This window comes from Ambystoma mexicanum, chromosome 2q (genome assembly GCF_040938575.1).
Source record: "Ambystoma mexicanum isolate Mex_15411 chromosome 2q, UKY_AmexF1_1, whole genome shotgun sequence".
Classification (NCBI taxonomy): domain Eukaryota; kingdom Metazoa; phylum Chordata; class Amphibia; order Caudata; family Ambystomatidae; genus Ambystoma; species Ambystoma mexicanum.
In genome coordinates this window covers 1,203,711,062-1,203,735,667 of record NC_090924.1, presented here as the reverse complement: position 1 = coordinate 1,203,735,667, position 24,606 = coordinate 1,203,711,062, and the positions used below count along the sequence as shown (strand labels likewise).

Genomic DNA, 24,606 nt, shown 5'->3' with positions numbered 1-24,606 from the left:
AGGAAGGAAAATGGTACTGCCACAACATTTATTATACAGAACATATGAGCAGACTCTTGTGAGTGCATCTACATTTCACGAATATGTGGAAGAACTGAGGAAGCATTTACAACATGCATTTGCATTTGTGCAGCAAAATTTGGAAAGAGCTGCTGATAGTGCAAAGTCTTATTATGATAAAACGACATCTGTGAAAGAGTATAATGTAGGTGATTGGGTATATAAGTTTAATTTTGGAAAAGGTAAACATAAAAACTCTAAAATTGTTCCGGCATGGCAAAGGCCATTTCAGATAGTGGATAAGGTGTCCGCAGTAGTTTTTAAGATATTAAAGACAGAGGGTGAAATGGTGACAGAACAATTTGTTCACGTTAACCAAATTAAGCCCTGTCATCCTAAACATGTAGTCAGGAGGCGTAAACAGGTAGAAACAGGTTAAGTGCCCAGAGTACATGGAAAAGAAAGATGCAGTGACTATTTTCATAATGTCTCACACCATAAAAAACTAGAGATAATGTTTAGTGTGGAGATAAATGCAAATGCAAGTACCACATTTGGGAAGAGTGGGGTAGAATATATTGCTAGAAGGTGCTGAATCAGGTTAAATTAATATGGTACAATGTGCTGAAATGTTCTGCATGAAAATTGTTTTGATGTATAATAATGTGAAATGTATATATTATTGTTTTCTCTCTAACATGTGCTTTGTTGCAGATGTTCAGAAGAGGAAATCAGATTATTTTGGACCACATTTTGTTTTTGGCAAAGTAGTAGAAGGGGTGAAATTGGTATTGTGCTATGTACTTAATCTGTCCCTTTTCTATTTGATTTAGAAAAAAATAACTAACATTGGTTGGGGTCAGAGGTCACAGGACCGGATGACACGAGAGATGATGGAGTCCTGGAGTCCACGGGATGAAGCCCAAATAAAGCCTCTGGACCAAAGAATGGAGGTGAAGACAAAGAGATTGGGATGCCTAAAGAGATGATTTCTGTGGAAAAACACCTAGGAGCGCTAGAATGAAAGAATTTCACCGAACAAACCATACAATGAAAAGTTGGTGATCAGGACATCTCAGAGGTGCGGTCATGAATATGATGAATGCCATCAATGGAACAGTAGTCAGTTGAACTTAATTCTGCAGCGTTGCAGGTGGAGCATAGTATCATCCCATGTGACTGAAACTGAGCATGATGGAGACTTACAACTTTTTTATTTTATTGTTTTGGTTAGTTATGTTAGTTATTTGTTTTATTTATTTTATTTTATTTTTGTTGTCATATCTGAAATGTTGATTTCACACACATAAAAAGACTATGGGCCTCATTACACGGACGGCGGTAAGGGTTAACGGTCACCGTTAATGGCAACGGTGACCGTTAACCCTTACCGCCGTACTACGAGGTCCCTTTGCGGGTTGGAGGATTTAACGCCTGCTTCTTGCAGGCGTTAAAATCCAACCCGCTAAGAGACCTCGGAGCTAATTACGGCACCGCAAAATTGCGGTGGCGTAATTAGCGCCTTCCCCATTTCCATAGAGCCCTATGGGGCAGAAATGGGAATGGGGAAGGGCAATGGCGGAAAGGGGATTTACCGCCCCTCCAACCTTGGAATGGGGCGGTAAATCCCCTTTCCGCCAAGGCGGTGCCGGTATTTTACCGGCATGAGCCATGGCGCTAATAGCACCATGGCTCACCGCCTACCGTGTAATGAGGCCCTATGGGCCTCATTACGACCCAGGCATTAAGGGTTAACGCCGTCGTTAACCCTTAACGCCTGATTCTGATTTTAACGGCTGCTTTTAGCAGCCGTTAAAATCCATGGCGCTAACCCGCCATGATGCTAATTACGCCACCGTAATTTACGGTGGCGTAATTAGCGCCTTCCCCACTCCCATTATGCCCTATGGGGCAAAAATGGGAATGGGGAAGGGAAAATGGGAAATGGGGATTTACCGCCCCACTCACCTTGGAATGTGGCGGTAAATCCGCCATCCACCATGGTGTAAACGTAGTTTACACCATGGTGGTAAAGTTGGCGTACTTAGCGCCTGGGTCGTAATGACCCCCTATGATTGAAAAGACATTCAAACATACATAGACACTTCGGTTGGAGAAAAAAAAATGTGTGCAATATTTCTATGAGGATTTATGGGCCCATTTGGGATCTGTTTTACTTTTGTTATGATTAAGCAGTGTTTTTTGTGAAATGTTTAAATGTTCATTTTGTTGAGTTGCTATTATTTCAATGGTGATTCAGATGATGGAAAAAGAAAGATGTACATTTTTGAAAAAAAAATTAAGAATAATTCGGGTTTCCTCCAATTATGGGTCTGTTAGCCAAAATTGTCAGAAAAAGGAGGGAATATGTAAGGACATGTATGGGATTTTTGCCAGCATATAATATATAGCATTTTGTCAGCATACAATATACAGTAGAGAAACGCAGCCAGGCCCAGTTTGAAACTGCAGGCATTCAGAACACATAAAAAAGACACAGTCTACTGCCAGTTAAAATAAAGAGGTGCAAAATTCATATTGGATGTTTCATGTATGGAAACTGCATTAGAATACATAACCGATTACTGCTGCACTAACATTACTAAAGTACTCATTACAACTTCTCTAACATTATAATGCAGTCTTCTGTGCACAAGGAAATACAATCCATGCTTTGGGTGCACTGTTTGAAATTCATTTTTTCCAACAGGAAATGTACATTAGCGTTTTCTTCATCTTGTGGAGAATGGAAATATGTAAAATGCAGGAAGGGAAATGAAACAGTTGGTTTGAACATGAAGTCTTCATTGTCTTGAAAAATGAAGGCTGGCACAGGGCACATTCCTTTATTCTGATTGGTAGGGATTGTAGGCAGACAAGCCACGTCAACAGGGGGCTGAATGAGAGTTTTCCTAATGAATGAAAAAGGGGGAGTCGGCAGTTTGTGCCGGGACCAAGAGACGGACGGTGCCTTATCTGCCAAACTCCATGTGGGTTGAGCACTGGCTATGAGATAGAGAGCTAGCAGCCCCCCACATACAAGGGAGTTTGGCAATTAATCTGGGTCTGCAAAGATTTTATGTGTGTTGCTATGATTGATGGCAGTGCAGGGAAGTTAGAAACATTGTATGGTTATTTCTCTCTATGTTCAAAGTGTGGGAACATAAATTTATGTTTGCAAAATACATGCTTGTTTCTGTTGTTCTTTATATCTTGCAGGTGATGCTGTAAATATCATGTGGTAAGATTTTGCGGCTTGTAAATGGCATGTAATACAATGTGTATATACAAACAAGGGAGACTTTAGTGTCATTTATGTATCTGTGAATTATTTATGTAAGTGAAGCACAGGGGGGATGTTTATATCAGTGCAGTAGTGCATTTACCAATGTACCACTGTAGTTGACATAGCAAACAAGAGAAAGTCAGTAGTAAATATCTACAAGGTAGGAAGATGTGTGTGTGTAAAATATAATGAGTGATTCCTTCCTTGCATGTTGAAGGAAAGGGGTACCTAAACTGGCACTTAGATTACTGGAAGTACATAAGTCAGTAATACCAGCCACAAACTATAGGTGGCGTCTTGAATAAACTCATTGGGTTCTCTGAAGTGTTCTAAGTCTGGGGTTCTCTACAGTCGACTAGAAGACATTCTAATAGATGGGAAAGGTTTGTTTATGATGGGGTTGTGGTATAAAACATATTTAAAAAAACATGCTCACCACTATACCACAAAAGTGAGGTAATTCTGAAAATACCACAAAATAAGACACCACTAAAATTACCACCAATACCAGCTAACAATATATAATCACCAAGATAGAGTAATACCAATCTCACTCTCAGTGTAAGGCCAATTTACCGCCAATTTGCCACCAAGATTTTACAGTAAGGAAAATACAGCTGAATCCCGAATTTACCCCAATAAGACAAAACCTCTTACATATCCAATGTATCCTCTTTTTACACCTTACTATTCAACTCCTCTTCCACAATAATTGCTTTACTGTCCACCCCTTCCTAAAAGCATCCTTGCTGTTCACTCCTTTGTCCTTAATTCCCCCCTCATTGCTAACCAACCCCAACCTCCAGTATTGTACTTCAAACTTCACCACCTCTAATCCAATCTTTGGCCATTTGGCCACCTATCCCAGCCTCCTTCCTCTCACTCCAGCTCATTCACTGCTCCCCTCCTTCCATTTCTAAATGAGCTCCCACACCAATCTCCCACCCTTCCCTTTCCCAGACCCCAGCTTCTAGCCTTCCTTTGGACTAAACATTCTTAGGGATGTCTCACTATTAAACTGGTGTGGTGATTATGATATGATATGGTATTTGTAACGCGCCTATACACAAGTGTTTCAAGGTGCGACGAGGCGGTGAGGGGGGACAAAGGGAAGACAGACAGCAATCCTACTAGGCCTGGTGTCATTCAGATCGCGCAAGTGCATGGGTAGAGGGGAAGGGAAAAGTTCAAGGGGAAAGGGAAGAGGGAAAAGTGCAGTACAGGGGTAGTAGAATAAAAATATAAATAAGGGCCAGCTGGTGGCAAGTGCAAGGTAAGTGCAGACAAGTGCTGGGAAGGGGGGCTGTAGGGATACAGAGACAGTCCCGTAGTGCAGGGGTTGCCAGGGAGGCAGTGCAAGGGGAGAGTGGCAGGACCAGGGACCGAGATCGGTGAGAGTGGTCCAGTTGCTGATACAGTGCAATTTCAGTCCGGAATTTAGCAGGGGAGAGGGGGAGAGAAAACAGAAGCAAAGAGGAAGGTTTTGAGGTGCTTCCGGAACCGGAGATGGTTCCCCTCAAGTTTCAGGGAGGCAGGAAGGCTGTTCCAGAGGGAGGCCCCTGCCGCGGAGAGAGATCTACCACCAGCTTGGTGCTTGGAGGAGCGGCAGACCCTGGGGGAGTTGGAGGCAGATGAGCGAAGATCTCGAGAAGGAAGATATCTAGGAAGAGATAGTTGAAGGTATTTTGGCCCCAGGCCCAAGAAGGCCTTGTGTACAATGCAGAGGGTTTTGAACTTAATCCTCGCAGCCACTGGGAGCCAGTGTAGAGATTTCAGTCCTGGAGAGATATGGTCCCTGGGCTTGAGGCCAAGGACATGTCTCGCAGTCCTGTTCTGGATGAGTTGCAGAGGGCGGAGAGTAGAGGCAGGAAGATTTAGATAGAGGCTGTTACAGTAGTCCAGCTTAGAGAGAACCAGGGCTCTGGAGACAGTGAGCTTCTGGGGGAAGGAGAGGAAAGGAAGAATACCTCTGAGGAGGTGCAGCTGGTAGTGTGACTTCTTAGAGACGTCAGAAATGGGAGGAGAGAAGGAGAGTGTGGAGTCGAAGATGACCCCGAGGTTTTTTGCTTTACAGGTAGGAGCAGGAAGAGGGCCAAGAGAGGCCGGCCAGAGAGCTGCAGGGAAGGAGGGAGTGGGTGTGCTGATGAGTAGAATCTCAGTCTTGCTGGCATTAAGGCAGAGGTCATTGGCGGCACACCATTTCTGGATAGCAGACAGACAGTCAGAGATGAGGGAAGTAGAGGAGGAGGCTGAGGGTAGCCTGAACATGAGCTGGGTATCATCCGCATAGCACTGAAAGTTGGGGCAGAGAGTGGCGATGCAGTGGGCAAGGAGTGCCAGATACTGGTTGAACAGCCAGGGAGAGAGGTTAGATCCCTGGGGGACACCACAGGTAGAGAAAAAGATGTCAGAGAGGAAGGACCCCAGTTGGACCTGGGAGGGCCGATTGGAGAGGTTAACAATTGGTTAACAATGTCAGCTGCCATTGGCTCCTTTGTCTAGCCCCTGTGATTTGCTTTTGCATTTAGTGGTTCAGTTTTGCAGAATTTTAGGTTGGCTAATCACTCTCGATGTGCAGGGCTCTTACTATTTCTATAGACCTGGACCCTCCCCATTATCTTCTGCACACCCAGAAAACTGAATCTCAGTCCTTCATGTTGGATCCAAAAGGTTTACAAATGAGAGAGAGTGATTCTGCACAGGAGATGGGCGATCTACAATTTTCCAGATCATGAACCGCTGCCTACCAGGACCAGATCCTCCACACACAAAGAGTCACAGATATACGCTCACATTTGTCTCCATGTAAGTAAGTGCTGTAGTGCTAAAACAGTAGTTTACTAATGTGACTTAGTGCAACTAGACCTCCCTTTTTGAGTCTCTGCATGCTACCTGTTCTCACCGTGGTATCCTTCACTTCAATGAAAGGGGCTTAAACTGACACCAGTCATGGGATATTGACCTCTGTTACTTCCTTTTATTGGCATGGTGGTGGTAGCCAGCATCACCCGGTCTGCTTTACCACCCAGCCCCCTTGCCAATGCTTGTTTTAAACAGGATTTCAATGGTTTTGCCAATGGCTGTTTTTAACAAGGCTTCAGTGAAGGACATGCAGAGTACTTATAAATTAAGTGACTGAAGGCTGGTCTAGTAAGACAATTTTATCACAACAGTAGCGTGTTTACAACTCCAAATAAGTCATATACTCTTAGCAGACTGCTTTTAAAAACCACTGGCAGGCACTTTGAGTGCAGAATTTGATGTTAAGTCTTGATTAAATCAAACTTAAAAAAGAGTTCTTGTGAGGCAGTGCTTTGGGAAGGCAGCAGCAGGAATGGGTGGGAATGGCCATTGGGATTGGCATGACCATGGACTGACAAGGAGTGGGCAAATAACCAACCAAACAACACCTACATATTCTTTGTCCCTCCTCATATGTCATTCTCCCTATGTGTACGCCAATACAATAGTTTCGGCTTATAGGTGTCACAAGTGACACTTAATAGCCCAAACAAACAAAAAAAACACAACCACAAGTCCCTAAATGCTGCTGTCTGAAAAGGCAGAATCTGAGAAAAAGTGTCCACTTGGTAGCACTGCTATTTCTGGCGCTGCTTGCAGCTTTGCAGAAGTAGTGACATCAGTGATATCACATGAGTCTTTAGTACACAGAGGTGTCATGGGAAGTCAAATTAAACATGGTGTAATGCGTACGGTGGTAGACAAATACACTGTTACATCCAGTAAATGAATTGTGACTATTAATATGTACCTATGAGGCAATATTGGGAGTGAGGCTTTTTTTTTGGATTAGCAGACAGTGTGAGCTGAATAACCTATTTAGACTTTAAGTTTATCAGATAAGGCATAGTGTGATAAAAGGGTTGGCCTGGGAGCACTCAATTTTGTTAAGTGGTGAAGCAGGACATTGAACACATATCTTCCCAGATATGATTGGTAGAAATACTGTTTGCAAAGGTATTTTTGAAACTTTGGAAATACAATCTGACTGTGAAAGGTATTGCAAACATATGGTGATTGTGTTTTAGCAATATGCTTTTATTTTAGAAGCTACAGATAAGGATTATTTTGACTGTCAAAAAAGAAATGAACTCCAAGCACATAATACTGTAACGGATTTAAAGCCACAGCACACTCCATACCGGGACTCTTTTCACTAGTAAGCGATGTGGCGCACAATAAAAACGCTTTAAAATGTATTAATTTCAGATTCTGCTTTGAGAAGGCAGCCAACCCATCTCACACGCCCCTTGACAAATACCCTGTGTCGCAATGGACCATGAACCAGGCCAGTGTGTAATAATGAAATATTTATTTATTTTTTATAATTCAAATGCAAAATCAAAAAATCAAATTTAGTGCCGCAATCACCAGTGTGGTGATACTATACAGCTAAATGTTATAATACAATTACTTTCACTTTCTAACATCAGTTACAGAAGTGGAGGTGCAAGCAAGATCACTCTTTGCCATACTTTTAGATTGCACTGAGGTTATGCACTCCCCTTGCAACACTCCCCCAAACACCTGCTGACCAAGTTTTGTGTGGGTGGAAAGGAGTAGCGAGGAGTCAGAAATAAGAGGCAAAAATAAGATTTGAATTCTGACCTGCCACCCCAGAATGGGAGGCCAAAATGAAATGAGAAACTCTTGAAAAATGAGCAAAATGGTACTCGGAATTCACTGGATAGTTAGATTGGGAACGACAAAAATATCATGGTTAGCGTATGCAGATGTTATTGCCATCATGGATCATACGCATATTGGTCTCCTGCATCTCCTTAACTCTCTTGCAGACTACGCTAAATTAAACCAACTTACAGTAAATCCACATACATCCAGTGTTGTAATCTTTAAAAGACCCAAGAAGAGTATTAAACCCTTTACTTGGCAGTTGGACAATCAAGCTGTGTCAATATTAAATGAGATGATGTATCTGGGCTCAAGGATTAGTGTGTATCCCACTAAAAAGTCCTTCCTTCCCAATTTGGATATTGAGATTCTGAACCTAGGGTCTCAGATAATCAACATTTATAAAAAATGGTGTAGGTTCTCGATACTTTGCTTTGGTAGTCTCCAGAGTTCAGGCGTGGTTCACCAACTGGTTGAATGAAAGTAGAAGGAGCCCAGGTCACTGCACGACTATTTAGCTGTAGGTCATGGTTCGTTGGTGGAACATTTGGGCCCCCAGGCAGACCATAACCGCTTGTGATGTCACAAGCCTCTTTAGTTTTTTATTTTAAAAAAATCAGAGCAATCTTTAATGGAGCTTTATTAAGTATTGTTTTGTCCCTTTTAGGAAAATGAGGGCGATCGTTAGAGGTGGTTTCATTGGTTCATTTTGGCACTCCATAGTGACTTTCACAATATCCAGCTCTTGGGTACTGCTATCAAGACAGCTTTGGGCCGCGGGAGCTTATTCTAATGAAGACTTCCTCCCATCACCCGTAGGTCCTTTCTTTCTACTTTTGGAGCAGTTTTTCATCTGAAGTTCTTGAAGGTTACGAAGAAGGCAAACTGTGCTTCCTGAAAGGTTGGTCTTCTTTGTCTTGTGACCACATTTGGCATTCTCTTTAGAGGCCTCTACATGGTCAGAGTCATTCTGAGGTAGTGGAAGTTGTTTTCTCCTTTTCTTTTTCTTAAGTTACGCTCTTGTAGATCTTTCTGGGGTTTCGAAGCTTGATCTACAGTTGCCTCGGGAACCTCTCGCGAACCTTGAGTGGCAATATCTATCTTTGCCATTTGGGCTAAACACATGAATTCTTCCAATGTAGATGCAGACAACGGAGTGTCATCCATGTCCGCCCAACCTGGTACCGGTGAGCATCTACAGCATTGCCCAACAACATGTACACTTGATTCTTCAGAGAGCTTAGAGCTCAGTGTAGCAAGTTCCATTTTCGCTTCCTCCCACTGAGCAGCCAATAAGTCAATTTTTTTACCCTGATTTTTAATCAAGAGGCGGAATTCCGCCAGAGTTTCTCTTATGGAGTCATTTACCACAGACTTCAAGGCCACCAGCGAGATTTCATTCAGTTCTAGATCTTTGGTGATCTCCAACAGGGAGCCCGAATTTAGATGAAGTTAGATTTTAAAAACTCAAAAACTTTAACAAGCAAACTCAACACATAGTTTAAGGCAACAATTGATGCAGCGTTTAACCCTTGCTGAACATGGAAATGGAGACTGAACATACAGGTGTAATATGGAGAATTTTTAGTTGGAAAAGGGGATGAACTAGGAGTAAGATGAAATGCAAAGGGCAGGCGCCAGCTTAGAGGAGGAAGAGAGTAACATTAGAAGGCGAAGAAGAGATAGAAAACTCAAAAGAGAGGGAGGTGCTGAAATAAACAAGGAAGCGTAAGAGTCAATGAAATATCCACCCTCTAGAAAGCAGGAGGAAAAGAAGAGAGAGAAAGGAAAGGGAGTAGCACAGGAGGAAATATGATAAGTCGGAGCATGAGGTGGAGAAGGTGCAAGGAAGAGGTTGGAGTTGAAGAAGGAAAAGAAGTAGCAGGAGTATGATAATACAGGTGCAAGGAAAGATTTACAGTTGGAGAACAGATACAATGGGGATTGAAGAAGAATACAGTTTCATAGAAGAGTTTGGGGAAGGGAAGGTGAGAGAGTGGAAAGAAAAAGAGATGCAGAGGAGAGCAGTCAAGACCCTACCAGAGGGAATGAATAGGGAAAATAACACTTTAATATGAGGTGTAAGTGAGCTACAAGAGAGGAAATAAGAGTGAGAAGGAATGGTTTAGTGGGCCTCTTTCATGCTTGACTTTAACATGAGGAAAAGCAGGCCTATGTCTTGCTGTAGGCTTTTGTCAATATTCAGTCTTAGTTCAGGCTAGTAGAGAAGGAGGCAAAAGATTGTTAGAAGGGTGTATTCCCCCCTGATCTCCGGGTTATCCCAAACCCTGTTCCAAGGTTGTCAGAACATTTGGTGAGCTTCATAGACACCACATTCTGTGGTGAGCTCTTGACATTGTTTTTATCATCATTGGCTAGAGGGTATGGAACCAATGACAGTTGCCTGACAATTTACCTGGGACAGACAGGAAAGAAATATACTGTCAGTGACAAAACCAAAGATTAGTATCCAATGCCAATAACCATGCTGGAATCCCAGGAGGCCCAACCATCATCTAGACTGTACAAGATGGACACTAGAATCATTGGAACTTCCAGAGACTGTAAGTGATTTTGGGCCTGATTCACAGAACCCTTTCCTATGGGACTGCACCATTATAAAACACTTCTGTGAATCAGGCCCTTTGTATTAATCACACATTTCAATACAAAATTCACTAGGAATTGTGATAGACAGGGGAACCCGAACTCAATCCCACAACCCAATGTTAGACTTTGAATTGTGTACATCTCTCAATTTAGATTTTCCATTTGCATATGAAGGATTATTCTGAGAAGTGTTCATGTTTTGGTCAAACTACTTTGTATTAAACCCTATGTGCCTCACTTCAGCCTCTGAGTTGTGTCACAAATACAGAACAGATGTATATAATGCACTGGTTGTGAGTCTTACATTGCTTCTGATGGCATGTTCAGAAGTAAATTGGTTGTGAAAGGAGGGTACTCAGCACCAGGGATAGCAAGGATAGGAGTTTGCATATTGTAAATTGAAAAGAAACATGTATAGAATTCATACTTATTTATTAATTTTTTTATTGAACATTTGTATGGTGCCTATAAAGCAGAACGTGTTTCTTGGTGCACAAGATAAAAGGGGAGAGGGGGGATATAGGAGAAAAACTAAATTAATGGTCGTACAAGATGTTGTACAAGATGTTGTGACATTTGGATTGTGCAAGTGCAATGTCAAGCAGTGCTGGGCCACGGGGGAGGTCAGGGAAAAGATGGGAAAGGGGAGGGGGAAGAGAGAGAAATGCTCATAGAGGGGGTCGCAAGGGGCTGGGAAGTGCCAGGGGAGTGCTAGGGTAAGGAAGTAGTGCAAGGGGATGGGGACGGCCAGCCTCAGAAGGCTAATCAGGGAAGAGTGCCTGAGGGCAATTGCTGGTAGGGATGAGAGAGGACCTGAACCCAGGGACTCATAAGGAACACATGCATCCAGTCGTATCGGATGAAAAGACTAGCAGTGGGGGAGATGGAAGGAGGAGGAGAAACGGAAGGTCATGAGAAGGACTTAAGGAGATCCGGCTCAAGGCAGAGAGGGGCAGGGAGTCCATTCCAGAGGAAAGCTCCTGCTGAGAGAGAGATCTACCCCCACTCTCTGCTTGGAGAAACACCTGTCCTGCAGAGAGTTGGAGCTAGGCGACCAAAGCGCTTTAGCAGGGAGCTATTTATGGAGAGAAGGTTGAATGTAGCACAGTCCTAGACCCGAGAAAGGGAGGATACAGAGGGTCTTGAATTTTATATTTGCAACCACCAGAAGCCCGCAGAGAGATCGTAGGGTAGAGGGATGCATTAACTGGGCTTGAGGCCAAGGATAAGTATCGCAGTCCTATTATGGATTAGAGATCAGAGTGAGGAGAGAGGTAGATTAAGGAAGAGGCTATTGAAATAGCCAAGCCTTGAGAGAACCAGAGCTCTGGAGACATTGCGTTTCTGGGGAAGGTGAGGAAAGGGAGAATACCTCTGAGGAGGTGCAGCTGATTGAGGGCCATCTTGGTAAGGTCAGCATTGTGGGGTGAGAAGGAGAGAGTGGGGTTGAAGATGACACACACGTTTCTTGCCTCACAAGAGAGTAGGAAGAAAGGAGGGAGTAGGGATCCCAATGAGAAGGTTCTCTGTCTTACTGGCATTAAAGCAGAGATCACTAACAGCACTGCAGCTACAGTGACACTGTTTCTAGATTATTAAAAGTTATGATTTGAGTTGACACTTTCATTTGATCAATGGCTTGTTAGATCAACACACATTTTCAAGGAAAATAAATATATGTGCCGTCATCTGATAGAAGGCTTGTGTTTGTGTGACCATGTGTGGCAAGGGCAGTAGCCTAACCTTTTTGCGAGAGGGTGGGAGCAAAAGGGCGTTGGTGCAGAGAGAAGTCCACAGGCAATCCTAATATTATGGACAAGTGCAATGAAGAGGGCCTACATTACTTGCCCCTTGCCATGTGTCAATATGTAACTGTACAGTACACATATGCATAATGTTATGCCTCTTCAACAAGATGCTCACCGGGCTGTTTCTCTCTAGTGTAGAGAAGGCCAACAGGAAAAGAATCATAGCTGCTAACATGGAAGAAGCAACAACGCTCCAGGGCCAAACATGAACTGCAACAGACCTAGAGAGGCCAGGACACATGAAAAAACTCTCCTTCAATCAGCACTACTGGCATTACATCATCTGAGCTAGAAAGCACTGAAAAGAAAGACACGCAGCAAATCATCAGCTGTGCAGTGGTAGAGGATGCTGCTCATATTCTGCAGAGAAATTCACTTCACAAGTGGTGCACTCCCTAGACCACCATGAACTTAACTGCATGGTCTTAACTATGAGGTAAACTTTACTTACCATAGGGTTGCTCAGTCATGAACGCCATTACATGTACAAGACCGTGAGACTTCTTAGCCACCATTGATTCACCACTGCAAACCTGTGTGGAGAAAGTGGGTAGGGTTTAGCTCCTATTTAAGACTTTTTCATTTTACATAAATGCCTCTGATGGGAAAGACAGTGCCAAATTGGTGAGGTAGAGTCATCCAATACAAGCAGGGGAAGAGAGGCTGTAAGTACAGGACCAGAATCAACAAGTGTGGGTTATTCAGATGATGCCAACAATGGAGGTGGAGGATGACCAAGAGACCAGCAAGTGGAAGGAAGAAGCAGTGAAGTGTGTAATCGTTTATTGAAGAAGGCATAGTATTGGTTTACTGAGTGCAAGGATGCTGCGGTATGAGTGTTCATGCTTGGATGGCAAGAGTAGTTAGGAAAGATAGAATACAGATTGTTTGTGAAGGGTATGGTTACAGAGTGAAGGGAGGGTGTTTGAGTACGAGTAATGTTTGGAAGGTAGAGTATTGAGTGGAGGACCTCTCATGTCATCTGGTCCTGCTTTGAGAAAAGCCCTCTGCATTCAACGTCATCTTGAAATGGCCATCTTGAGAAGATTTACCCATCAACCACTTCTATTTGGAGATCAAAGCTGTTATTGTCTTGTCAGACTGGATTTCCTGCTGTCTGCTTTCCCAAGACAAACTCTTCTTCCTATATATTTGTGTTGAAATACCCAGCAAACCCCACCCTTAAAGCATCAGTTGATGCAGAGATTTATTTTAGTGAATGTGAAATGTTCCCCTTGCTTTCCAACAGTCACCAAATCCTTGTTTTCATTTGAGCATTGAATTATCTCTGCCATAAGGGGATGGGTCAGCAATGGATTATCCCTTTCGTCATGAATGAGGAATCAGAATTGCACTGGAATATTAATTGTCTGTATAATTCTCTCTAGAGAAAAATCATATGATTGCAAATCATATATTACAATTCATAAGAATATTCGGAATCTGCAGAAACAACTCTTGTCACATCATTCACATAAGTAAATTATTAATAAATGTGAATTCTAATAAATTGTTTTATTTGCATCCAATCTGTGTTATTCTACTGAACTTAAATAGGTATGCAGTTTTTGAATTGTGCTAAACGTTCCAAAGTTATAACCAAGTATCTTGTTGATATGGTTGTTTTGTTTTGCATATTTAACACATTGTTTTATTTATTCTTTCTGAATTTAATTTGGGCATAACCCATTTCCTCAGCAGAAAGCCTCAACTGAGACATCCTGTTGATCAAATGGACCAATTTAATAGGCTGCATAGTGCAATAGACACATTAGACACATTCTTCTTGAGTCCTAATTCAAAGCTTATTTTAAACACAGATGACCTGCCCTATGCGTCTGCTTATTTGAAGTCACAAGCCATTGCAGACAATTAAATTGTTGATTTTCAAATGAGTGTTAATTTTTATTTTTTTTATTTATTGATTTGCATTATAATTGAAACAACTATTTTTTTAGCAATACCAACATAACGTATACAACATCCTCTATCTAACAGCAAAATGAATAAAAAGGATGAAAAGGAATAAGAGATAAGAAAAAAAAGTAAAGCTAAAATAATAAACTCATATGAGCACAACCAGTAAACAAAGAAGTTAACGGTTTTAACAGATCCAGTCTCTAAAAGGACTTCAGCCAAAAATGTAGCCACAGCGATTACATATTTCGTTTTTCGACCTTCCATTAAGGACGCCCACCAAGCTTCTGAGTAAGACATTTTCTCTAAAAATGGGTCTAAAATGTTTTGAACGTACGTCACTTAAGGAGGGGCACGCTGTGATGATATGAAACAAAGATTCAACCTTGGAAACATCGTTACAATATATGCAATGATTTTCCAATGATTGACCCCAAATGCTTGAATCCCGTTCGTGGGATACAAGTTCAAACAAGCTCTCATAAATTGGTCCCTAACCTTCTTGTCAGGGAACTGCTTCAGTTATTCACAGACTGTGTTTAACTTTCAGCCTTCTGAGGGTAAATGGGCTACAGATTGGTAGCTATGAGCCACCTCCAGAGGTCGAATCCAGTCATGATCTTTTAGTTTATTTTTTATTCGTACCAGATTGGTCACCAGTTTCTCTAAGGAGCTTACAATTACTTCTAGGTGATTCATCATTCTCAAACGCCAACCGTGCAGGGTTTGATTGCAGTCAGACATCATTTCTTTGAATACCATCTCTAAAATTGTGGGACATGAAGGAGCACCGCATTTCCCGTACAGAGCAAGTCTATTCCAATCAACTATGCACTTCACTGATGTAAGGCCCAATTCTCTCCGAATGATGGCAATAGGAGTAGACAGGGGGATAGCCAGTACCCTTTTACAACAGGCACCTTCAAGAAATGACCCTAGAAGCTCTGGGATGTTAAACATGGCTTCAGCCTTGTAAGTTAGCAGAGGGATTACATTGGCTCTGTAGTACCTTAGAACTGGTAAGATGGAAAAGCGGCCACACTTTCTATTCAGTGCACATGCTTGGCTGGTAAGAGCTTTCATCTTTCCAAGAAGATGAGTTGACATCAGAGCTTCAGATCTTGAGTTACTCAGCCAAACACCCAGGTACTAAAAAGATTGCACCTGTTTGATTTTTTTCACCACCTATATACCAGGAAAAGCAGTTTTTCCCCTAGTTGGAATTACCAAAGCTCAGAGTTTTTGATTTCCTCTTGTTAATTGAAAGGCCATGATTTTATGATGTACCTTTGTAGATCATTAAGTTGCCTTTGTAGGCCCACCAGGGTCTGGTTGGTTACTACAACATCATCTGTGTACAGTAATCAAGTTAACTAGACTCCTCTGACCTTGGGGGGATGTTAGCGAGTTGTCAAAAAAGCGTCAGGCATATCCTACAGGAAGAAGTTGAAGAGTGCCAGGGCCATTGGGCATCCCTGCTTAACGCCTCTCGAAATGTTTATTTCATTGGAAAGGTTCCACACTTTGTTCTATCTGACTCGCAAGGAAGTGTTAGAGTGCATAGCCATGATTGGATGAGATATTGATTTAGGGCAATTTTTCCCCTCAGTTTTCGACCAGAGTTTGCATCTGTCAATTTGGGCAAGCACCTGAACCAAGTCCACAGACGCCATAAAGATCCTGGGTTGGTGACTTCCAGAGTTGTCTTTCAACAATTGGAGTAACGGGATGTTAATTGAAGTGCCCAGGTCATTAACAAAGCCTGTTTGTAATGGGTCGGTACAGTTGGTTAGCTGACACCAGCTTTGGAAATGGTCCAGGATGATTGTACTACATCGCTTGCCAATGACGTCCAGGCAGGAGTGCCATAGGGCGATAATTCTTGTGGTCTTCCATTTGACCTTTTTTATGGATCGGTACCACTATCACTCTCCTCCATGAACTTGGCAGTTGATAAGAGATGGCGATTTGGTTGAACAAGATAGGTGTAAAGCAGCACAGTCTTCAGTGAACTCTTTCAACATGCAGTTGGTCAGCCAGTCGGGGCCCGGTGCTCTCGAACCTTTTAACTTTTTGATTCTCCTGATATTGTTTAAAGATACCCACGAATCAGGACTCTTGCAGGCATTGGCATTTCACTGGTATCCATAGCCATGGTGCACAGACTTCCAAAATGATTATTAGAGACTTAGATATAATCTAAAACCAAAGTACGCCCCATGTTTTCCCATGTTTACTGAGATGGTACATTGCCTTTGAAGTTGCCGTTGAGCAGGTGCATATCTCTTGTATCCATAAGTGAATTCCACAAGTCCCGTCTGGTGTACTGCGGGTTGTTAAGCTTCCAGGCACAGTCCTGACTTTTTTAGCCAAATCCAAGATGTTAAGGTCAGCGCAAATGATGACATATTTAGACTGCTGGTTGATATAAGCATTGTCCAATTGGTCAGTTACCTGGCCTAAGAATGCTTTGTTCGTGGTGAACACAGGGTTCGAGTAAATGTTGATAATAGTTAGTTTACTTAAGGATTCTGAGCCAATGATGATGCCTCGGTCTCCCACCCAATGACCAGTTCTTGTGTGAGGAGGTTCGCAGACACAGATTTTATGAGATTTAGAGAACTACCTGATTTGACCACGGTCAGGAAGCCTGTTGATGGACGCCTAACTCTCCCTTTAACTGCCTAACTGCCGAGCTTATAGATTTTCAAAGCCATCCAAAACTGGAGTCTTATTTAGCCAAGTCTCTTGCAGACAAATCTGGTCATAGTCCCCCAAATTCATTTACCTGGGTTTTGTCAGATGGGTGAACCCCTGGGTATTCCATAAGGCCAGTTCTAAGTTGACAGGTGTAGGAACCAAAAGGACTGTGTTCAATTCCTGGTATTGTCCTTGAAGATTTCGGCTTGGTTGCTAAAGATTGTTTTGAGCCAATAGTGTATGGTAAAGCCAAGACCAGTCTGTTGATGCCAAACTGGACATCTTGGGAGTCGTTTGCGCCTTGGTACAACCGACTTGACTGGACAAGTGATGTTTATTTTTAACCCTGGACCAGCCGGAACCCTTCCTACATCTAATGGGTCCTAGTAGTTAGTTGTCTGTGTCAGGCAATTTGTTCTGCTGTCTCTTTGAAGATGATCTAAGTTGTTACTGGAGGAATTTTTTGTCCCTGTTGCTGGTTTTGGTTGGCTTGAGGGGGCGTCATCCAAAATGTTCCCAGATATCAAATCAAACCCCAACATTAGTAAGCTCTCTGCTGCATCAGGCAGCATGTTTTTGACAACAGGAGAGTTGATGTGGAGAAAAATAGAGTCCAAGCGCCTTTCATTACTAAAGTCAGTAAGTTGCAGGTCAGTTGAACGTAGCTATTGCAGATTTGTTAGTTGAACGTAGCTATTGCAGATTTGTTATGGAGTGGAGGAGGTCTACAACTGCTCTACGATTCAGGATGAGCTTGTTGTTGCGATTCAACACTAATTTGAAAGAGCAAGATATTTTTTTTATGCCCCAACCTCTCCAATGTATGGGTATTGTTATGCCATCTAAATTCTTTATGTCTCAAATTTTTAACCCTTCCGGAACATTCGACATGATGATCCGAACGTTTAGGCTGGCAGCGTGACAATTCTCGATTCTTTTGATCCTTTGCAATAGCCAACCACTCATTGACTTTTAGTCATTGTCTTCTCTATGCCACAGTCACAAATGGAGGTGAAGCCGGCGAGTCCACTGGAGTCTTGCCGGTGGCTTCAGGTTTGATAACTGGAGCCACTGTCACATTCCCACATGGGTGGCTACTTGTTGATTCATCAAGTGAATAGGTAGAGAGCTCTAACAGTGTTTACAGTGTGGGACTCAAAGGATCCATAGGAGCAAGTACAGTTGGAGTGGCAGCCCTAGCATCAACAGTCTGCTCACAAAGGCCTATGTTCACACGGCTTTTCGATTTTAAATAGATCTTTTGTGGGGCCAATTTTGGGGTTTCCGCCATGCCACTTAGGTTTGTTTTTAGACACTTTTTATTGCTTTCTGTGGTGGCTTTACTAATGTTTTTGTCCTTTTTACTGGGCCCAGGAGTCTTTTGTTGGTTAAAAATAGAGGTCAGGTTACCAATGACTCCTTCACCGTCTTCCACCACTGAGATGTTTTGCAATGACTGGTGGATGCAAATACATGATCCGTTCTCCGATCTTTTAGAAACCAATGCTCCACTCTGTAAGTTCTTGGGGATTCCTGTCAGATCAAGACATTCACCTGTCAAGTCCACTGTAGTCTGGACAGACTTAGAGCAGAAAGTGCTTAAGGCACGCTCTCTTCGATGTACCATACTGTCATTGCCACTCCGGTCTTCGTTTGCTGTGACAAATCTTTCCAGAAAGATGAGTTTAGAATGTGCCATAGCCAGTAGGGTGGTGTGATCCTTGAGCATGTCATTCAGTTGTTTGTACAATTTGGTGAACGGTGCCAGTGCTATGGTGAGGGTTGACATAATCAAGAATAGATCTAGTGTTTCTCTCCTGTTGGAGGGATTTGTTTGTTGTCGATCAAAAGACTGTTCATCCTGGATCCCGGGGACAAAGATATGATCAGCAGTTGATGTGAGCGGACCAGGCCCGTCGTTCACAGTTTCATCAGAAGACAGCCCCTCATCTCCATGCAGCAACAAGTCCAGGGTTGCCGGTGGGCCAGACAAGGCTGACTCCGGCCTATTTAAATTTGGAACAGGAACACCCAGAAGGTCCCCAGAAGTGGACTGGACCAACTCCCAGCCATGTGCTTTCACAGCACTTGCTGGCATTAACAGTTGGTCCTGCTCCCTTGTTGACCCCTTTAGGGGTACCACATTTGGGGATAGATCCCACGAGTCCAGGCACTTGTCACTGTAAGCCGTGGACAGCTCAGATTCTTACATCTGTAAGCTGTCTCTATTGGAAACAGGTGTTGGGCTGACACTTTGCCAATTTAACCTAGGCAGCAAAGGTGATGTTAGCAGGGGTTTTACCATGGTTGTGGATGCAGTAAAGTTGAATGGAGCAAGCCGATTAGACCGTAGGGCATGGCCCTTGATTTGACCCGGAGAGTCTTTGGTCAACCACCCCCAAGACTCCACACCCTACAAAATATCTGCATCTGAAAGGTCGCCAGGATTGAATTCGACATTACAAGGAGCCAGCTTTTTGGTGAACATCGAGGGCACAATTGGGCCCAAAGCTGGACCCCGTTTATAAAGTCTATGGTACGTGTGAGCCTTGTGTACCAGTTTTGGAGGTGGTTGAGTTGATTTTTTCATGGCCCCCATACATTATAGTGGCATGTCACTTGAGGAAGCTGTAGCTGGCCTACCTTGGGCCTTGGTGACTAGGTGATTAAAGGAAGGGTTTATGTCATCCTTAGTGGGTATACTGATAACATCAGTTATACCAAGGTCTGATGCACAAGATTTCACACTTTGGCCTGGCTGTCCTTTTACAGTTGAACCCGGGAGACCCGGGCTGTTGTGTTTTATGTTGATGTCAATCATGGGCAGAGGAGTCACAGCGTTATCTTCCGGTTTGTTGTTTACCATCCCCTCCGTATAGTACGGGGATATCAGAAGATGTTGCCATGTGCAAGGTGAAGAGTTGTGGACTAGAGCCTCAATCATAAGGGGCTTACAGAAGGCAGAGCATTCTAATTCAGCCCTCTCAGGCTCAGTTCAAGTTATGTCAACATATATCCCAGATCCCTCAGCAGATGTATCCATTAGTGGTAAGGTGTTGGGGTACAGGGAGCCTGTGGTAGGGCTGGCAGATGGTTTGCATACGTTTGCAGCTGGTTGTAAGGCTGGCCGGAGCTGATGGGTGGCAGCAGCCTCGTTCTTCTGAGGGGAGACCTGTACATGATGGCACAACAGGGGCCCAGGAGATGTATGATCCTGTGCCTTTAAGGGATGCAGGTCAAAAGAGGAGTGTGAGGAAAAAGGAGCAGCCTCAATGTTTGTTGATGCTTCCCATTGCGTCGACACAGGTGAAGTGTCCACAATTAATTTAGTGCCAGGATTTGCCTGACGCTAAGTGTTCCCATTGAGGGTGAGGAAAACATTGGCACATTCAGTGTGGAAGTCTTGGATTTACTCACCACTTGATCTTCACATTCCAAATCAAATTTTCTGTACATTTTGTTGGCATTGTTGATGTATGATGACTCAAAGATAGAGTCCGCCCTTGATCAGACATAGTCTGAGTTTTGCAGCTCCTTAGCAACATGGCCTTGTCTATTGGCCATCAGACACCAGACACTCTGCTCTGCTTCACTTCGCTTCTCAAGATGGTAAAGAAAGCGAACGTAAGCAGGAGGAGGAGCGTCAATGGGTAGACAGGAATGAAAGACTCCACAAGTCTACAGGATCCTCGACAGCAAGCAGAAATGGTCCGTAGCGAATAGCAAGTTGCCCCTGGCACACCAGACACCCTGCTACACTCTGCTATGCTTTGGTTCTCAAGATGGTAAAGAGAGTGAGCATAAGCAGGAGGAGGAGCGTCAATGGGTAGAAAGGTATTAAAGACTCAGTGAGTCAGCATGATCCTCAGCAGCAAGCAGAAAGGGTCCGTAGCAAATAGCAAGTGTCCCCAGCACACCAGTCACTCTGCTATACTCTGCTATGCTTCACTTCTCAAGATGGAAAAAGAGAGCGAGCATAAGCATGAGGAGAAGTGTCAATGGGTAGGCAGGAATGAAAGACTCAGCGAGTCAGCAGGATCCTTGACAGCAAGCAGAAAGGGTCTGTAGCGAATAGCAAGTTGCCCCCAGCACACTATACACTCTGCTACACTGGGTGTTAACATACAAGCTGGCAGAATTTTGGTTTTTGTTCACAATATTGGCATTTTCATGTACTTCTTAGAATTTGGAAACATGGAGCTTGCCTTTTTTAAAAACAGCTGAACTCATTCACACTTTTAAGCATGTATCCATGTGATGGATAATAGATCTGGACAATCTTGCTTCACAAAAGAGCTAATTTATGCACAAGCACCCTTTGGTGGTTCATACTACAGTCACAATTTCCATGTAAAATCCGAGCAAAAGGATGTATTTGTATTATGTTTACTTATAATGACCTTGTGATAATGTATAGATCTAGGAACAAATATAGTGTGATGTATGCTACGTATGCTCACATCGAATTTGGTACTTTTCCTTAAGGAGAATAGCAGCATAAAGACACATCTCATTTACATTGCAATATTTCTTTTTTATTAAAGCCTACAATCAGCTTATTTTCTCTGCTTGCTTTGTATTATTTGTTTAAAATAATCACTTTATATTTTAGTGCAAAGATTCCCATTCAGTCAAATCATATTGTCGAAAACACACCATAATTCCTTATGTTTGCCTTCGTCAGGCTGCTTGTATGCCCTGCAGGGAATCATTTGTACATAGTGACTTGGTTAGAACCATGCACAGTGAGCATAAATAAGCTAAAGGATAAACCCAATAACTTCTACATCCATGATATATTTCGGGTACGACTCTAAGATATTGCCCACATTTATCATGAATACCATGGTTTCTTGTTTCTTGTTGAAGCGGGACAGCCACCCTAGCCCTTTAAGATGGGATAGCAATACTTTGAGATGAATGGGGATGCAGAAGTTACTCAAACATCAATAATCAAAATGAATCAGGAAGTTGGCAAAGTTGACTGTTTCATTATCAATTATCTAAAACACAGAGTACAACGGACATCAACGGACATCTCATAGCATGGTTTCTCAATTTGCTTCATAAAAAAAATCATACTTATAGTAAAAACTTGTCATTGATGACGTTAACCTATGTATTTAGTAACGTCATCCTACGTGGCAAACATCAAAAAACTAGTGGCAAATGTGATAGGCTTAGAGGGAACATCTAAGTATTGGCTCCTTAACATCAGGTGCAACTTTTAGGCCCTCCCCTAAAACAATTCACTATGAACGTCACTAAATACATGACATCCCATTGGTTACACAAACTATAGCGCTCTTAATCATGGGCCCACTACAATTGGTTGGCACTCTTATATCCGTCAGTACTTTTCCACCCACGTTAGAAGCACGCAGGCTGGATTTCCAGGAACTGGTGAGCTGTTCATAACAATAGCTTCTTGCACATTCTCTTGTTGTCAACCATGACATAATACTATTGATGCTGCCCATGTTTTATCTTTTTTAAGGAAGGAAAAATCTACTTTTATTCGGGCAACATCATGCAATAGTCTGGCAATATCTTAATCTTCTCAACAAGTTCCTCAAGGAACTGGCTGATTGAAGGACGATTAACAGGGTTCCTGATGTATAGAAAAGATTTGTCCTTTCACCAAACAAAATGTGGTTGTCTCTCCAGCAAGAAGTAGAAGACTACAGGTAGTAGGCTCTGGATCTCTTCCTCCAAATGTCTCATTCATTCATCAGCGATCGCTCAGAATATAGATTAACCTGCTAGATTATGTCACATAGAAATGTATTAACTGCCACTGTATTCCTCGTATCTCTCAAGAACGTGCAGACATCTGTTTGTCTTCCAACAAGATGTGGGCATTCCTCAATCAGGTAGTGGAAAACCAACCCTACTAGGGGCATTTGTGTTTTCTCCACTGTACTCAGGAAGCTGGAGAACTTGCTCTATTATGGCTGCGAGCAATCTCCTCACGATTGGGCCATTCTTAGGCTCTTGCAAGAAATAACGAACATCAGTAGTTCTAGCCACAATGCAGGGCAAGAATGAAGAATGTAGAGAAATATAGCAAGGAGGATCAGATGAACGTTGTCATTGGGCACCACCATGATTGCCTCCAAAGAGAAACTCAGTAAGAAAGGAATTGGGGAACTGTTCCCTCTTCCAGCCATCGAAAAGGAAATCCAAATCTGGCATTCTTTCCTTCCCGATCAAGACTTAAGCATGTCTTGGTCCAATGTTTAGCAAGCTCCTCTGGCTCAAGAACAAATAGAATTTTTTCACTCCTTTTTAGAAGCTTAAAAGAGTGTCCCAAAACAAGGCACAGTCCAAATATTCTGTATCTGTTTATTTCACAGTTTATGCATCCTTCTTCCTCCTTGCTCCTCTTTCTTGGAGACTTCAACATCCACCTGGATGCCTCCTGTCCCCCCTCTGGACTCTTTCGTGACCTCTGCGACTCGCTCTCACTCTCTATTCTCCCGTCTGGGCCGACTCATTCTGCAGGGCACACTCTTGATGCCCTGATCTCCTCTGACCTTCCCCTCTCTGTCCCTCTCTCCACTCATCTCTCCTGGAGTGATCACTTTCTCCTCTCCTCACACCTCACCCTCCCTACCCCACAGTCAAAGCCACCCCCATCACTGCCACCTTCCTTCTCGGTCATCCGACCCATGAAGCGCGTGTTAGTTGAGGCTTTCGCTGCCACCTTCTCGCCCCCTCATCCACCTTCGGCTGACTCCCACACTGACACAGCCCTCTCCACTCTGATATATATGATACTCTTGATATCCTTGCCCCTGTCATGAGAATCCACCTGAAGCCCAAAGCCAAATATAACTCCTGGTATGACTCGGATCGCGTCACCCTTAAACGCAAGTGCAGGGTTGCAGAGAGGAAATGGCGTGCTTCATGTTCATCCCCTGACAAACTGGCCTGTCGCCTGCTCCAAAGGCAATACCGGCTCTCCGTTCTCATCAAGAAGAGAGCCCTTATCGAAGCCCGCATCTCGGCGGAATCTAACCTGTCACCTCCCAGGCCCTGGCTTCTCACTTCATTTCAAAAACTCAGGACATCCTGTCCTCACTCCCCTCTTATCACCTCCCCCCCTCTATTCCCTGCCCTTCCTCTGGCCCTTCTGCAGCCACCCCTCCTCTCTCCTTCTCTGCCTTTCCCCTTTTTTATGCTGACAAGGTTTCAAGACAAGTCCGATCTATGACAGTCTCGTCAAAACAGGTCAACTCCTGTTCCTCCAAAACTATCAAGGACCACATCGACTCCTTGGCTCCTGCCCTTGCTGACTTCTGCAATCACTCTTTCACATCTGGAGTCTTCCCATCACCTCTCAAGCACTCCCTTGTGCACCCCCTTCTTAAGAAACCCTCTTCCGACCCTTCCTGCCCAGCTAACTATCGCCCAATCTCTATCACTCCCTTCCTGGGTCAGCTCCTGGAAAAACTGGCCATCTCCCAGCTTAATCTCCATGCTGAATCTGTTGGTAGTCTTCATGACCATCAGTCTGGCTTCAGAGTTGCCAGAAGCATGAAAACTGCTCTCCTGAACATCGTGAGGACCTGCTCTCGAACCTTGACTCTAACATTCCATGTGTCCTCATATGCTTGATCTCTCTTCTGC

At 43.3% G+C, this 24,606-nt stretch overlaps 1 long non-coding RNA gene across 2 annotated transcripts in view; it reads right to left on the bottom strand.

The window, feature by feature from the left end:
* The window catches only part of LOC138570040 (uncharacterized), a 799,187-nt gene that overhangs the window by 753,446 nt on the left and 21,135 nt on the right, over positions 1-24,606 (bottom strand). For both annotated transcript variants that reach the window (XR_011303384.1, XR_011303385.1), the window contains exon 2: positions 12,809-12,890. This is a non-coding gene — a long non-coding RNA (uncharacterized lncRNA). The remainder of the gene's footprint in view (positions 1-12,808; positions 12,891-24,606) is intronic.